General features: G+C 37.4%; 1 long non-coding RNA gene across 1 annotated transcript in view; it reads right to left on the reverse strand.

The window, feature by feature from the left end:
* Positions 1 to 521: 521 nt before the first annotated feature.
* Positions 522 to 14,185, reverse strand: part of LOC142080554 (uncharacterized) — a 118,218-nt gene continuing 104,554 nt past the window's right edge. Inside the window, exon 3 of the long non-coding RNA XR_012673028.1 lies at positions 522 to 538. This is a non-coding gene — a long non-coding RNA (uncharacterized LOC142080554). The remainder of the gene's footprint in view (positions 539 to 14,185) is intronic.

The raw sequence follows: 14,185 nt of genomic DNA on the forward strand, positions 1-14,185 counted from the left end.
TATATGCAGCTCGAATTCTCTAAGTTTTGTGAACTCTTCTGAAGATCTTATGATGATTCCAGGAAAACATCTAATATGTTTATGTTGTTGTTTAACCTGGCAGGCAGTCAAACACCACACAGCCGCTCGCTCACTTCCCCTCTCCCCCTGCAGTGGGATGGGGGAGAGAATCAGGAAAAAAAAAGTAAAATTTGTGGATTGAGATAAAGACAGTTTAATAGAACAGAAAAGGAAGGCAAAATAATAATAGTAGTAGTAGTAGTAGCAACAGCAGCAGCAGCAGCAGCAGCAGCAGCAGCAGTAGTAGTAGAAGTAGTAGTAGTAGTAGTAATAATAATAATAATAATAATAATAATAGAATATACAAAATGTGTGATGGACAATGCAATTGCTCACCATTTGCCAAGCAATGCTCGAACAGTGATCACTACCTCCTGGACCACGCCTCTTATTTATATACTGAGCATGACATCATATGGTATGGAATATGCTGTTGGCCAGTTGGGCCAGCTGTCCCTGCTATGCTCCCTCCCAGCCTCTTGTGAACTTGGCAGAGCATGGGAACCTGAAAAGTTCTTGACTAACAGGGTACTTAGCAACAACTGAAAACATCAGTGTGATATCAACATTATTCTCACACTAAATCCAAAACACAGCACTAGGAAGAAATTTAACTCTATCCCAGCCGAAACCAGGACAGTTTACTATTTCAAGTGGAAAAGGTTTTTGTTGTACTATTCTGGTTATGGGCAAGATCAGCAGTGATTCAGAAATGTCATACAACAATGTTTCCTGTGCTTACTATGACAACAGTATTCTAAAAGTGCTAAAAAAAAAAGGAATATCAGTGTCATAAAAGTTGAGCCTATAAATAACAACTAAAATAGATACACTATGTGCTCTGAGTAGAGATATGGAACGTCAACATACATAGATTTATTCTGATATTTTTGAAGATGGGAGTAGGAGAGGAGTTGATTTAGAAAAGTGGTAATGACTTTCGTCTGTAAATTTGTGTTTAAGACCAGAATAGTTTTCATGGCTGCCTTCTGTTCTATCTAGTGTATTAGCTTATAACATCAAGGATGAAGTTGAAGTGTATGTTCTCTCTTGTTGTAACAATTCTTCTGAAGTGGAGCACAACAGCATAAGTTCATTGTGTTATGCTTTGTCAGTAACCAAATGCACTACTAAAAGTCCATTCCAGCAGGACTTCCAGCAGAGCTGCTCTGTTGTTTACAGCTTGTTTAGGAAGCTAGAGAAGCATGTTGGCCCATAGGATTGAATAACCTTGAAGTTGTTACAGATTTCTAGGGTTTTTTTGCACCAACTGCCTATAAAGTGGATATGATTGTAAGAAAACTCAGATGACATTCAACAGAATGGGACCTGCCTTCATTTGTCCAGACAGGCATTTGTTTTCTGCCTTTTAATATTTTACTGTCTTGCTTTGTCTTATTGTAGAACTTACCTCAGTGTCTTCTACCTTTTCTTTGGCCTGAAAAGAAAAATCTAGTCAGAGTGAACCCATATTTATTCTATTCCTCATTTTTTGTTTTAAAATAACCAAGGGCTAAGGTCAATGGATTTGTGATGGTTTTTTTATTATGTTTTATGTTCTACTGAGTCGTTATATTCTAAAACTCACTACGTGCTATTCAAATGTGATAATGAGAAGATAACTGTGGCTTTAGAAGGCACAATTAGATTGTTTTAAAAGTAGATTCTTCTTGCAGCAGTAGGATGAAATTACTAGTGCTCTGTTGGGATCCTAAACATTCCCTTGTTCTTATCATAGAAACATAGAATCATTTAGGTTGGAAGAGACCCTTAAGTTCATCGAGTTCAACCGTAAACCTAACACTGCCAAGTCCACCACTAAACCATGTCCCTAAGCGCCTCGTCTACACATCTTTTAAATACCTCCAGGGATGGTGACTCAACCACTTCCTGGGCAACCTGTTCCAATGCTTGATGACACTTTCAGTGAAGAAATTTTTCCTAATATCTAATCTAAACCTCCCTTGGCGCAACCTGAGGCCATTTCCTCTTGTCCTATCACTTGTTACTTGGGAGAAGAGACGAACACCCACCTCACTACAACCTCCTTTCAGGTAGTTGTTGAGAGTGATAAGGTCTCCCCTGAGCCTCCTTTTCTCCAGACTAAACAACCCTCAGCCGCTCCTTATACGACTTGTTCTCTAGACTCTTCACCAGCTTCATTGCCGTTCTTTGGACCTGCTCCAGCACCTCAATGTCCTTCTTGTAGTGAGGGGCCCAAAACTGAACACAGTAATCAAGGTGTGGCCTCACCAGTGCTGAGTACAGGAGCACAATCACTTCCCTCATCCTGCTGGCCACCCTTTCTGATACAGGCCAGGATGCCATTGGCCTTCTTGGCCACTCGGGCTCACTGCTGGCTCTGTTCAGCTGGCTGTCAACCAATACCCCCAGGTCCTTTTCCTCTGGGCAGCTTTCCAGCCACTCTTCCCCAAGCCTGTAGCGTTGCATGGGGTTGTTGTGGCTGAAGTGCAGGACCCGGCACTTAGCCTTATCTTGGCATTAGCTAATATTTTACTACAAGCAAACAGTGGGAAATTAATTATCTCATTATTCAAAACCAGAGGCATGGTAGAAATCACATCATAATTAAAAATAAATAAATTTAGGTGTCAACTTGTAGCTGTCTGTTTGTGTGCTAGGTGTCTAAGTCGCCTTAGCTGATGCAGACCTGACTAACACAAAGAATTCTATATAGCTATTCATCTGACCAACCAGAACGAGAGGGATCCAGATGCCTAAATACAGTAATCTATTGCCAGTTTAGGCATCTTAAGGTATCTGACAGATACTCAGAAGGCCATCACATATTGCAAAGGACCTGCAAAAGATCCAAACCCTTCCAGAGCAGCAGCTGGGGCACAGGCAGAATACCTTAGGGCAAGTCAAATGGCACTAGATGCTTGTGTTTAGGCAACTAAATTGAATACCATCTGTCTATTTAGTGTGAAGTAGAGGGCTAAATTTAGCCATTTTAGCTGTGAATCTCACCTCATCTCCCATTTGGTTCTTTTGCAAATAATAAAATAATTTTCCTAAGATAAACTCAAGGAAGGTTTCAGACATAGCATCTATATCTTCACTTTACATCTGTACAAAGCAATATATTAGTATGTACTCAGCTCATGTTAGGATTCTCCTTAATGAGGATACTAAGGGGCCACAGCTATGGCACACTGGTTAATCTGCCTACAGAGAAGCCACACTGTAAGTATATGTGACTGGTGTGTCATGCTAAAGGTAAGTTATCTCCTAGAAAATCAGTCACAATGTCACATACTGAGCTTCTCTTAGTGGGATTAAACATTATATTCAAAGAGTAAGTGAGGAAATCTTGTGGCAATTTGATACCTGTTATTTTTTGGGTTTTTTTCCTGATTCCTATCATCTCTTCTAGCTCTTATTAATGTTACTTAGATGTAAACTAAGTTCTATAAGATCTTCTATTAAGATCTGGACAGCTAGAGGTGTCTTAGGAGTCTGTTACATATCTGCCATTAGATCTGAACATCGCTCAGCTAAGTAAGGATCTAGATAATCGGACCTTCAAACTGGAAACTATTTGGAAAGGGAGCGTAGTGGGACTGTGCCTATTTGGGCTTTTCAAACAGTAAAAGAGAAAAGAAGCCAGGGCTGTAAGACTGTGATTACCTAGCAGATCCAATGCCTGTATCCCTTCCCTCATGTTCTAATTCCTTCCTTTTCTAGTTCATATACAGAGAAAAAATGAGGACGTAAAGTCTGAAACATTTGCATTACTATTTCTCCCTCTTGGCTTTTTCCATGAGAAAAAAGTACTGACAGGATTAGAAGGATATTTATAAAGCTAAACAAGAAAAAAAAAAACAGTTTTTCTTATGAAAAGGATGCTTAATTACCCCAAAGTGAAACATCTATAACATTTAATCTGATAATAGAAATAAGGGACAAAAAACTTAATTAATCAGAGTAATTGAACACAAAATTAAAAGCAGTACCCATTAACTAGGAAAGAAAAATGATAACATAGTAAAGTGCTATATGCATTATTAATTGTTTCAGCAGATTCTATTAGAACAACTGGATTGAAAGGTCCTTTGAAGTTGTCTTCATAAGCTCCTATTTTCAGTAATCATAAATCAATTATAAAATATCATCGTTAGGTAAAACACTTGGCATATTTAATCTCAGCTGTAAAAATTATTCTACATTGTTCAGATCCCTACTCCCAAGATTCCATTTAACTGTTTCTAGGATTTCTTTTTTTGATACAAATTCTTAAAAAAAAAAAGAAAAGAAAATAAATTTACAAGCTTCAGATAATTGTTTTCCACTTACACTCTGAAAGAGAGAACAGATTGTGCAGAACATTTTATTCTTGCTATGATTCTCACAAAAAAGTCTTCAGGGTGGTTATTTGATATTTAAAAAAATATAAATATCAAGAACTAACCTTTTAAAACTGAGTATGGAACATGTACTATGATATTTGAACATATGCATATGATTGGAAAACTTTTATAATGCACACTAGACAATAGTACTATTTGTGTATTAAACTTGTCATGAAATATCATCCTATCAAGGAGAACTGGGGACATATGTTCTAACCTAGATGGGTAAAATGGCAAAGAATGGAAATTATTTGATCAAAGCTAGCCAACAGGTACCATAGCACCAGGAGTAGAATCTGGCTGCAAGCTTTCCCCTCTGTTCCTTACAGCAGATTGTTTCAATTTTAACTCTGCCCTTTTGCTGTGTCATTACAATATTTAATCCCACGATCTTTTTTTGTATGAAGCTCCCATGGAGGTCACAAAGAGTTCCAATTTAGACTATCTTTGAAGAAAAGAAAAAGAAACAACCATTTTTTAACAGAATTCTTAAAGGAAACAGCAAAATTCTTAAGATTGTAGAACTTCAAATGTGTAACTTCCATTATAAAACATGCCACCAGCTGGTATTTTCTTCCAAGATGAAATGAAGATTATACAAGATTGTTGGTAAATCTTGTTCACTTTACAAATCAAAGCAACTCTTTCTTTTAGTTGTAATCACTTCATCACTTCTTTTTCTCATAAAGATATCAGGATATTCAAAATAAAATGCCTTATCCTGTGACAGCAATTCTCAATGTGACGTCTTGTGTTAGATATTTATCTACCTATAGCCTGGAGGTACTAGGCCAGGAGATACAGATTCAAAAGATTTGCCTTCCCTGATGGGTAAGACACATACCTGTCTGTGATCATGTGAAACTCATTTAATGCTCCCCAAACTACATTGATGGGATAGATTTGACTTCATACAGTACACATAAAGCTGAAAATTTCGTCAGCAACTGTTAGTATAAAAGCCTATCATGCAGCAGGGTAAAACATAGAATGAAGACAGTAGTTTCACTCACAGTGAACTTCACTCAAGAAAGGGTGTGTTGCTTACTCGGTGTATGTGGCAATGGCTTATATTTTCAACAACAGGCAACACTTCACAAAGGTGGGGATGTGACACAAACAACACAACTATGTGCTGCCTGCGAGGACCTCATGGGAAGGCCTTGGGAAAAAAACAGCGACACATCTGTCCATGCCTTCTACTTTCACTGGCTATGATTCACTCCACAAGTCTGGCAAACCAGAAGAACTTTTGGATTCTTGTTCCAAAGAGTATTGCCTCCAATTTTTCATTCATATTTCGAGGAAGAATTTTCTGGAAGGACACACTACCACACATGCATATACAAAGATTAATTGCCTGTACAGGAATTTATGGGTGAATGTATGGATAACTGGAAGGACAATGGTGTTGTACCTGAGGATACACTTAGAACTGCTGACATTAAATCACAGCAGAGTAGCAGATTTTAGAATAGTGGTTTCAGTTATCAGGTAAGCACTATGTTGGAGCAAAGACATTTTGATAATATATCCATGATGTCACTGTAACTATTAGATATTAATAACAAGTAGTAACTAAAGTACCATTTCTGTACCTGTATGTATCTATAGATAGATGGATGGATATATTTCTGAAATGGATTACTATTTTTTGTAGACTGAACTATTCAATGTCACTCCAGAAAGGCTGTTTCTCTGATTAGTTTGTGCTAACAAAATACTAGTTTTTATCAGGAAACCACAGCTTGAAGGCTGTAGAAGAAAATCAAGAGCTTGAAACAGAGACCCTGACAGTATGAGTAAAGATCATGGTGTAGGCCTTGAAAATATATGCACATGATACTGGTCACCCCAGGGCCACAAAAATGTGTCACAAATGTGCACTTATCACTCACTAAAAGCATGCAGCCCTGTGAACTGGGAAAAAATAGTTTTGAGGAAAACAAAGAAGGAAAGAGTAAGTATGTAGCGTACATAAAACATCCCATATATAGTAAAACATGAATACAGCATGGAAGTGGGAATCAGTGAATAAAGATGAAGTAAGCAGACTTAGCAAACATATAAATAGAGCTTTAAGTAAACTGAAGAGCAGGAAGAAAGAAACCCTCCAATCAACATCAGATGTTTCCTGCCAAATGATTCAGGATGTTGATAACTTAGCATACTTGCATATCTTCTTCCTGAAGAAGACTAGTGCCTTTGACCTTATCACCCTGGGCAGATTGCAGGGGTGAGCCTAGCACCAGGGAAAAGGGTTGATACTAGAACGTTTGTCTTTATCGGTTTTAATTCTGTCTTTATAAGCTGTTATAGTAATTCATTGTGACTGAGTTAATAATATCTCCTTCACTAGACTGATAATACTTTAATTAATCTAACAATAAATCCTTAGTTCTGTATATAAGGTGTGTTTCTTAACCCACATAAATTGCGTGCAGTCTTTGGTCTAGAACCCTGCCCTTGAGCTCGTTTGTAATTTAGACGCGTCACTGTAATGCCAAAATAGCAGAATGACTGAAAGTACCCGAAATTTTATTAACAGGTCAGTATTTATTCTGAGTATTCTTGCTTCAACTCATTTAAATCAATCCCTTAGAAAATCATATTCAATTACCAAACTGAATTATTCTACGGTAGTCTCATTAACTATAAATGCAATTTCCATGCCTACCACATATTTATTCCCCAATATTTAAGGCATTTTTGAAAGCTTGATCAGCATTCTTTGGTTCACATTTTAATGTAAACATTTTTAACATCCTTCATATACGCTGCCAAGTTGGGAAATTTAGCTGTGGCTTGTAATCGTTTCATCAATATAAATAAAGCACTGGTTTTACAGAATGTACTTTAACATTCTGAGTTTCAGAATCACAATCAAGGACTAACTCAGCAGATAACCAGACTCCTTTAAGGCTATCAAACATTTATATAAAGAAATATTCAGTTTAAAAATCTCATATTACAAAATATTTAATATACTATTTTGATAAAATAATGTAAAACAAAACCATGAAGTTTAGCCCAAAATAGAACTGTCTGATATTCATATGTGCTGGTTTTGGCTGGGATAGAGTTAATTTTCTTCATAGTATCTAGCGTAGGGCTATGTTTTGGATTTGTGCTGTTACCAGTGTTGGTAACACAGGGATGTTTTCATTATTGCTGAGCAGTGCTTACACAGAGTCAAGGCCTTTTCTGCTTCTCACACCACCCCACCAGCGAGTAGGCTGGGGATGCACAAGAAGTTGGGAGGGGACACAGCTGGGACAGCTGACCCAACTGACCAAAGAGATATTCCATACAGTATCACGTCATGTTCAGCATAAAAAGCTGGAAGAAGAAGAAGGAAAGGGGAGACATTCAGAGTGATGGCGTTTGTCTTCCCAAGTAACCTTTACATGTGATGGAGCCCTGTTTTCCTGGAGATGGCTGAACATCTGCCTGCTGATGGGAAATGGTAAATGAATTCCTTGCTTTGCTTTGCCTGCATGCGAGGCTTTTGCTTTACCTATTAAACTGTCTTTGTTTCAACCCATAAGTTTTCTCATTTTTGCTCTTCTGATTCTCTCCCCTGTCCCACCGGGGGTGAGTGAGCAAGTGGTTGTGTGGGGTTTAGTTGATGGCTGGGTTTAAACCACAACATCATCTTATAGTACTTTTGCATTCCGAAATTACCCTACAGGTGAGTGTTGATGCATGCTAGTAGCTTGACATAGTTGCTGTAAATTAAGAATCACTGACAACTGTGCACCAATGAATATTACAAATATCATGAAAATCTGGTAAATCAGCATAGCTCTATAGACATCATTTTGCATTGCTGATTTATATGTGTGATGTCAGTGACTATCTCCAGTTCCAAAAGTACGGGGTACATTTTGGGTGTAGGAAAAGCAGTCCATTTCTAAAAATAACTGGTGAGAGTACTGCCCTTACAGCTTAACTAAAAGCAAAATACAAGCAAATAGATAAAGAAATAAAAAGACACTGAAACGGAAATAAATGAAACCAAAACAGGTTTTTTTTCTCACTGAAAATAAGCAAAACAACATTAAAAATATCTCTTTATCTAAAAACACCTTTCAGCTGACTCAGAGTTATATGTTTTATTTGGGGATTTTCGCAAGAAAAGAAAGAGGTAGATTCACAGAACCATTTGCCATCTACCTTGTGTCTCATAACCCTAGCTTCTCCAACATATGCGAAATCCTCATTTGGGATTCTCTCTTACTCAATTGAGTTTGAATTAATATCTCCCACTTCCAGGTAAAATGCTTATGACACTGTGTTTTTGAGAAAGATCTTTTGATGGTCATTCACTTTGAATAAGTAGTTTAAAAATGAGCTGCAGCCAGGACTAGACCTCTATCTAAGTTATCTCTCAGCTGAGTGCCTGAATAGCAACAATAGCCTGTAGTTTCACTAATACTTAGTAGTCTGCTTATTAATTAAGTTGTACAAAGTGAAAGATCTCCAGAAAAAAATATTTTGAGCATCCCTGTTATTTGGTTTGAGGCGCAATGGATGCCAAAAGTAGGAACAGAATAGTGATCCTTTGTGTCACCATCCCATCCTGGGCAGCAGATCTGCCAAGTGTAACCTTAGATTTAGCATAAGCCAGGTTAGCTCTAGCCTTTTCTCCACATCCCTATCTTCATAACTACCAGGCAGAACAGGATGTGAGTGCTCAGCACTCAATGTTGAAGAGGGGCTGAGACAGCTCTTTGTTCAAATCAAGAATACGTTACATTTGCAGGAAAATGTGTGCATACTGGATGCACTAACACATATTCCTTTGAGAGGAATGTAAAGGAAGAAATTAACAGCACACTGTTTTCTATAGGGTTCTTTTAAACAGTGGACTGCTAGGGTTTGTACGAAAGAGAGGGCAGCAATAAGAAATTCACAGATTTCAGGACACAGACTTTGCACAGTTCTACAGAAAATCAGAGGTATAATTTACAGTTTTAGCTCCAAAGTCCTGCTTTTGCCTTTGTCAGCTGATTAACACACAAAAACCATACTCTGGTGCATATTTTTGTCATTTTAAATGATTTTTTTTAATCTATAGAGTATTCTAGTTCAGTGCTGAGTAGCTCAGGCCTCTTCCTATTTCATTATCGGAGAATAACATATTGAATCCCTAGTATGCAAATTACTGATTGAAACATTAAACTAATAGTCTGACTTCATTATTCAGAGTTGACACAAATGAGATGAATGTCATGGATTAAATTAACAAGTAAATAACTTTAAAGGGATAATAGATGTTTTCATCCACCCCCAAAGCATTTGGGATTAAAACAAACACCAGGTTTTACATCTGATTTTCGGCCTGTTCTTAGATAGTCAGATCTGAAGAAATGAACATGTGGAACTCTGCTTTTTAATGGTAGATGACAGCCAGAGACCCATCAAGTTTCCAGTTTTATAGAGGTAAAATACCAGCTCTAGTTCCTGTTTTAGAATTATGCACTGGGATCTATTGTGACTTACTGAACAACTTAAAGTAGGAAATAATTCTCCATTCCTGCAGGAGCAGCCTTCGGACAACTGTCTTAGTTCACAGATTGCTTCTGAAATAAACAGAAATGCAGCCATATAGCACATATGTGCCACAACCTGTTGGGACCGTGATGGAACTGGGACCACAAAATTGTTCTCCCTGAAGAACATAACACAGAAAAGAGCAGGCATTATAAAAGGCTTCATAAAATTTCACGAATCTTCAGTGTAAGGGATCCCCGCACATTTTATATCTACTATTGGACAGACAGCCAGGCTCTGTTTGCACACTTGACAAACACATGACCAGCTTTTTAGTGAATTGTGGAGAATGAAGTTAGTTGCCTCACTCTATTTCTAATATTTTCAATATTTCTTTTTTTGTCCAAGTTGAAGATCTGATCTGCTTTTATGAATGTCTTTAAACAGGTATAGGTCTTCCTACATTAATTTGACTTTAATTCCACAATACCAATTTAAAATCAAGTGTCCAATACATTAAGGTTAGTGTTAAGCCTTGAGTACCTATTTCAAAATGAAACAGCAAATGAAGCCAGTATTCCAGACAAGAAATACAAGATCGCTTTTGAAGGTGTGATTTATAACCCCTTTCTGCAGTATCATTCTTTCTATCACATCAGATATTTCAGCTTTTCAATAGGTTGTCCTTCCTTAACAATAGCTATTTCCTTCTAAATAATAAAAGATATTGTTAGATGAAACACAAAATTAAGATTTAAAAGTTCTTGTCCCTATTTAATTTCATACTGTGTTACAGAAGTTCCTACGTACAACCCATTCTCCCTTCCCCAGCTCGACTCTTAAGCACAGCTTGCAACGCACCTCCCATAGTCAAAGTACTCTGCTGCCACCTTAAGGCAAGAGGATGCACTGGCTGTGCAGTAGGCGCTGACGCTGTAAGTGCCCACTGCTTAAATAGGCCAATTAACCTCGCTGTGCAACCCACCAAATGCCGCTTTGGTCCTTATGTCACTGCGGAATCTGTGCACAAATTACTATGGCGAACAGCACATTTAGTACTTTCAGTGTTACTGGGCTGCCTGGATAATCCTCAAAATGACAAATCACTGTCTGCGCGATTAATTTTCTTTCTGTCAAGTCTGGAAAGATGAGAGATTTTGGGGACATCGTACAACATGTCAAGGAAATGCCAGCTGTCTCCATAACATCTCAGCGCTAACAACCAAGCGAGATTGATGATTCGTACACAGTGCTGTTTTTCATAACTTTAACAAATCTGAATTCCTCAGCAGATAAAGTAATGGGATCTGTCAGTCAGCATGAAAATACTCAGAGCAGCAACAGATATTTAAATAATCAATATTGTAACACTTGAAGGTGGTTGCAATAAACCAAAGGAACTTAAATTTTGACACAATAAAAGAGATATTCCTTTTTCTCATTCCTCATGATGGCTGTACTAAAGACATAATCACAGAGACAAACTCTTAAAGGAACCATGATACATTTTTCTTTCACAAAGGAAAGTACTTCTTCTTGGCAGCTATTATGATTTGATATATATGTGCCAAATATTCAAAACAATGAAAAAGTCAGAATATTGAGCAGCACCATTCGATTAGATACGCTAACATTAATGACAGATACTTACAAGAATTACAAAGCCACTCCTATAACATTTTTAAGGGCTTATATGCATCACAGTGCAGACTGAGCACTGATTGCTTAAGATTACTTTCTAGATCTGGGAAAGGTCTTCCAGGTCATGAAATAATAATGGCAGTATCTCTCATGCATCTCCTTATAAACTTACCAAGGTGCTATTCAATAGAAATCTCTACAGAAATCCATGAGCTCTATCAACAAATACATCTTAAAAGAACACTACTGTACTGGAAAAAGAAACTGTCCTGTGTGCCTCAGAAAGAGCAGTCTATAGCATGCTCTTCCCTCTCTCTGTGGAGCCGTTCTCAAAGCTTACTCTGGATCCTGGCTTATAACATAAGTGGGACTGGAACAGCCCTCACAACATTGCTTCTTGAACCTCCTGGACAAAAGAATCTAGATTTTTTTCATATAGTTTAATGTTTATTTTTCCAGGATTTGCAGACCCCTATTGATAGATTAGATTTATCTGAAATTTAATTTATTTTTATAAAAATTTGCTTACAGAAAACACATGCATTTTTCTGAGTGGTGTATTTTCTGTACTTGATGGAGCCCCCCATATTGTGAAGAAGCTTATACAGAGCTCTCTCTCTCTCTCTCTCTCTCTTTCTGCCATTACTCTTATTCTTTGCTATAATGGATCTGAATAAGATTTTTTTTCAAGGCTGAGTTACTAAATTAAACATAAACTGAAGATGTTCTTTTGACTTATCTGCATTCTGAAAAGGGGTGTATTATGTCTCATCTTTACATAAATGAATTCTAAACATCTTCAATACAGTAAAGGCCAGACAAAGTTGCAGACTTGGCCACTGAAGAGAACTAACACTATCACAAAAATTGCTTCTGTCCCCACACCCTTTCATAGGAAGCACATTGCCTCGGAACAGTGGAAAGGAATAAAGAGGGGTGCTGAGGATACAGACTTTTCCCTCTGAGCTACAGAGTGAAGTGCTCAGTTGCCCGAAAAATAAAACTGCCCCAGCTCTCCTCAGGAGGGAATGAGAACAGGAACAAAAATCGGGCATTCCTCTATTCTGTATAGTGATGAACATATTATTTTGGAATTCAATAAATACTTCCATATCAAGAGTTCTTATACTAGTCCTTAATTATCAGCTTCTGGGTGCTACCTAAGGCAAGAGGTGGGCTAGATGTACCTTCAATCTGATTCTGTTAAGTGGCTTTTTTATTTTTATGGAAGAAACAGGAGCCATGAGGAAGACCAGAAGTAAGGAAATCTTTGTAAGCAGATAAACTGTAAAGATGTGTAGAAACCAGCTACAGAAAACATATGCACATTATTGATGTTTTTAAGCTGGGATTCAGTTTGAGGTTAAGATACTTGAGGTTAGATGCTGGTTTGTATGTGACTACATGTGAGCTAAATGTCTTAGTTAACATTATGGTTACATCTAATACAAGATTCAGTTGTCTTGTTTCATTCTTTTTTAAATATTTCCTTCTTTATTTTGCCTTTTACTCCACCTTCTTTGGCATCTTTATTTTTCTTCTATCACTTTTATTTTCTTCTTTTTTCTTTCTATCCATTGTGTGTTTTTCTTCCCTCCTACATTATCAACCATGTGTAAAGTTTCTTCATTCTTTCCCTCTAATCCCCAGCATGCTCGATTATATTGGGTCCTTCGTTGCACAACAAACCATGTGTGTAAGGAAGCCAGGAATACACAAAGAAGAGTTAACCCCATCTTCATGAATTTACAAACAAGAATTCAGATTAACAGGATACAGATATATTTCTCCATGAATTTTCCTTTTTGACTTTGTCCCTATTTCTTCTCTACATACAATCTTCCCTCATCTAGTCTTCTTTTTATTTTCATGTCCATCATTGTTACCCAAAAGTTCTTCCTAAAGATTAAAAAAAGACAATCTGCTAAATTATTTGCATTGGAATAACATGCAGCCATAGAACCATGTAAAGCTAATATGTTCTCTACGTGTAGCAGACAAGCCGAGGATGAAGCCCTTCTTTCTGCCTTCTTACCCATGGAGAAAGCTAGAAATCAGTCTTCTTAAACTCAAGGAAGGCAGGAACATGAACTGAAACAACTTAAATCAGGAAAAAAATCAGCTGGAATACATGGAGTCAAGGTTGAAACCATTTGCTGTAGCAGTACCAGGCTGAAACTCAAAAGATACAGGCATCCTTTAAGCTCATTTTTTCCTACTGAAGTCTCCACAGCTACAGACCAGGACCAACTTTTCTGAGCTGATAAGATCTGAAAGATCACAGTTTGTTGTGGAATAGCTTCAGGCTACCTTTTTTGTTGTTGTTGTTGCTGTACTTGCAAAGACTTGGAGAATGGTAAAACCAATAGGAAACAAAATCCAGATCCTGTACGTAATGCTGCAGACCTATAGAACTGGTTTAACTGGCAGAATTAAATTTAATTTACTACAATATTTAAAAGATAAGTACGCATATGTGACATTCTAACTATATGAAGCTGTATATTTGGTATTTGTTCACTAGATTTTCTGATGGAGTACAGTGGTGTATCATGAGAGAAGTAAAAGGAAAAGGACTGATTTATATCATCTGAGAATCTGATGTCTGCCCCTTG

Source organism: Calonectris borealis, chromosome 1, assembly GCF_964195595.1.
Source record: "Calonectris borealis chromosome 1, bCalBor7.hap1.2, whole genome shotgun sequence".
Classification (NCBI taxonomy): domain Eukaryota; kingdom Metazoa; phylum Chordata; class Aves; order Procellariiformes; family Procellariidae; genus Calonectris; species Calonectris borealis.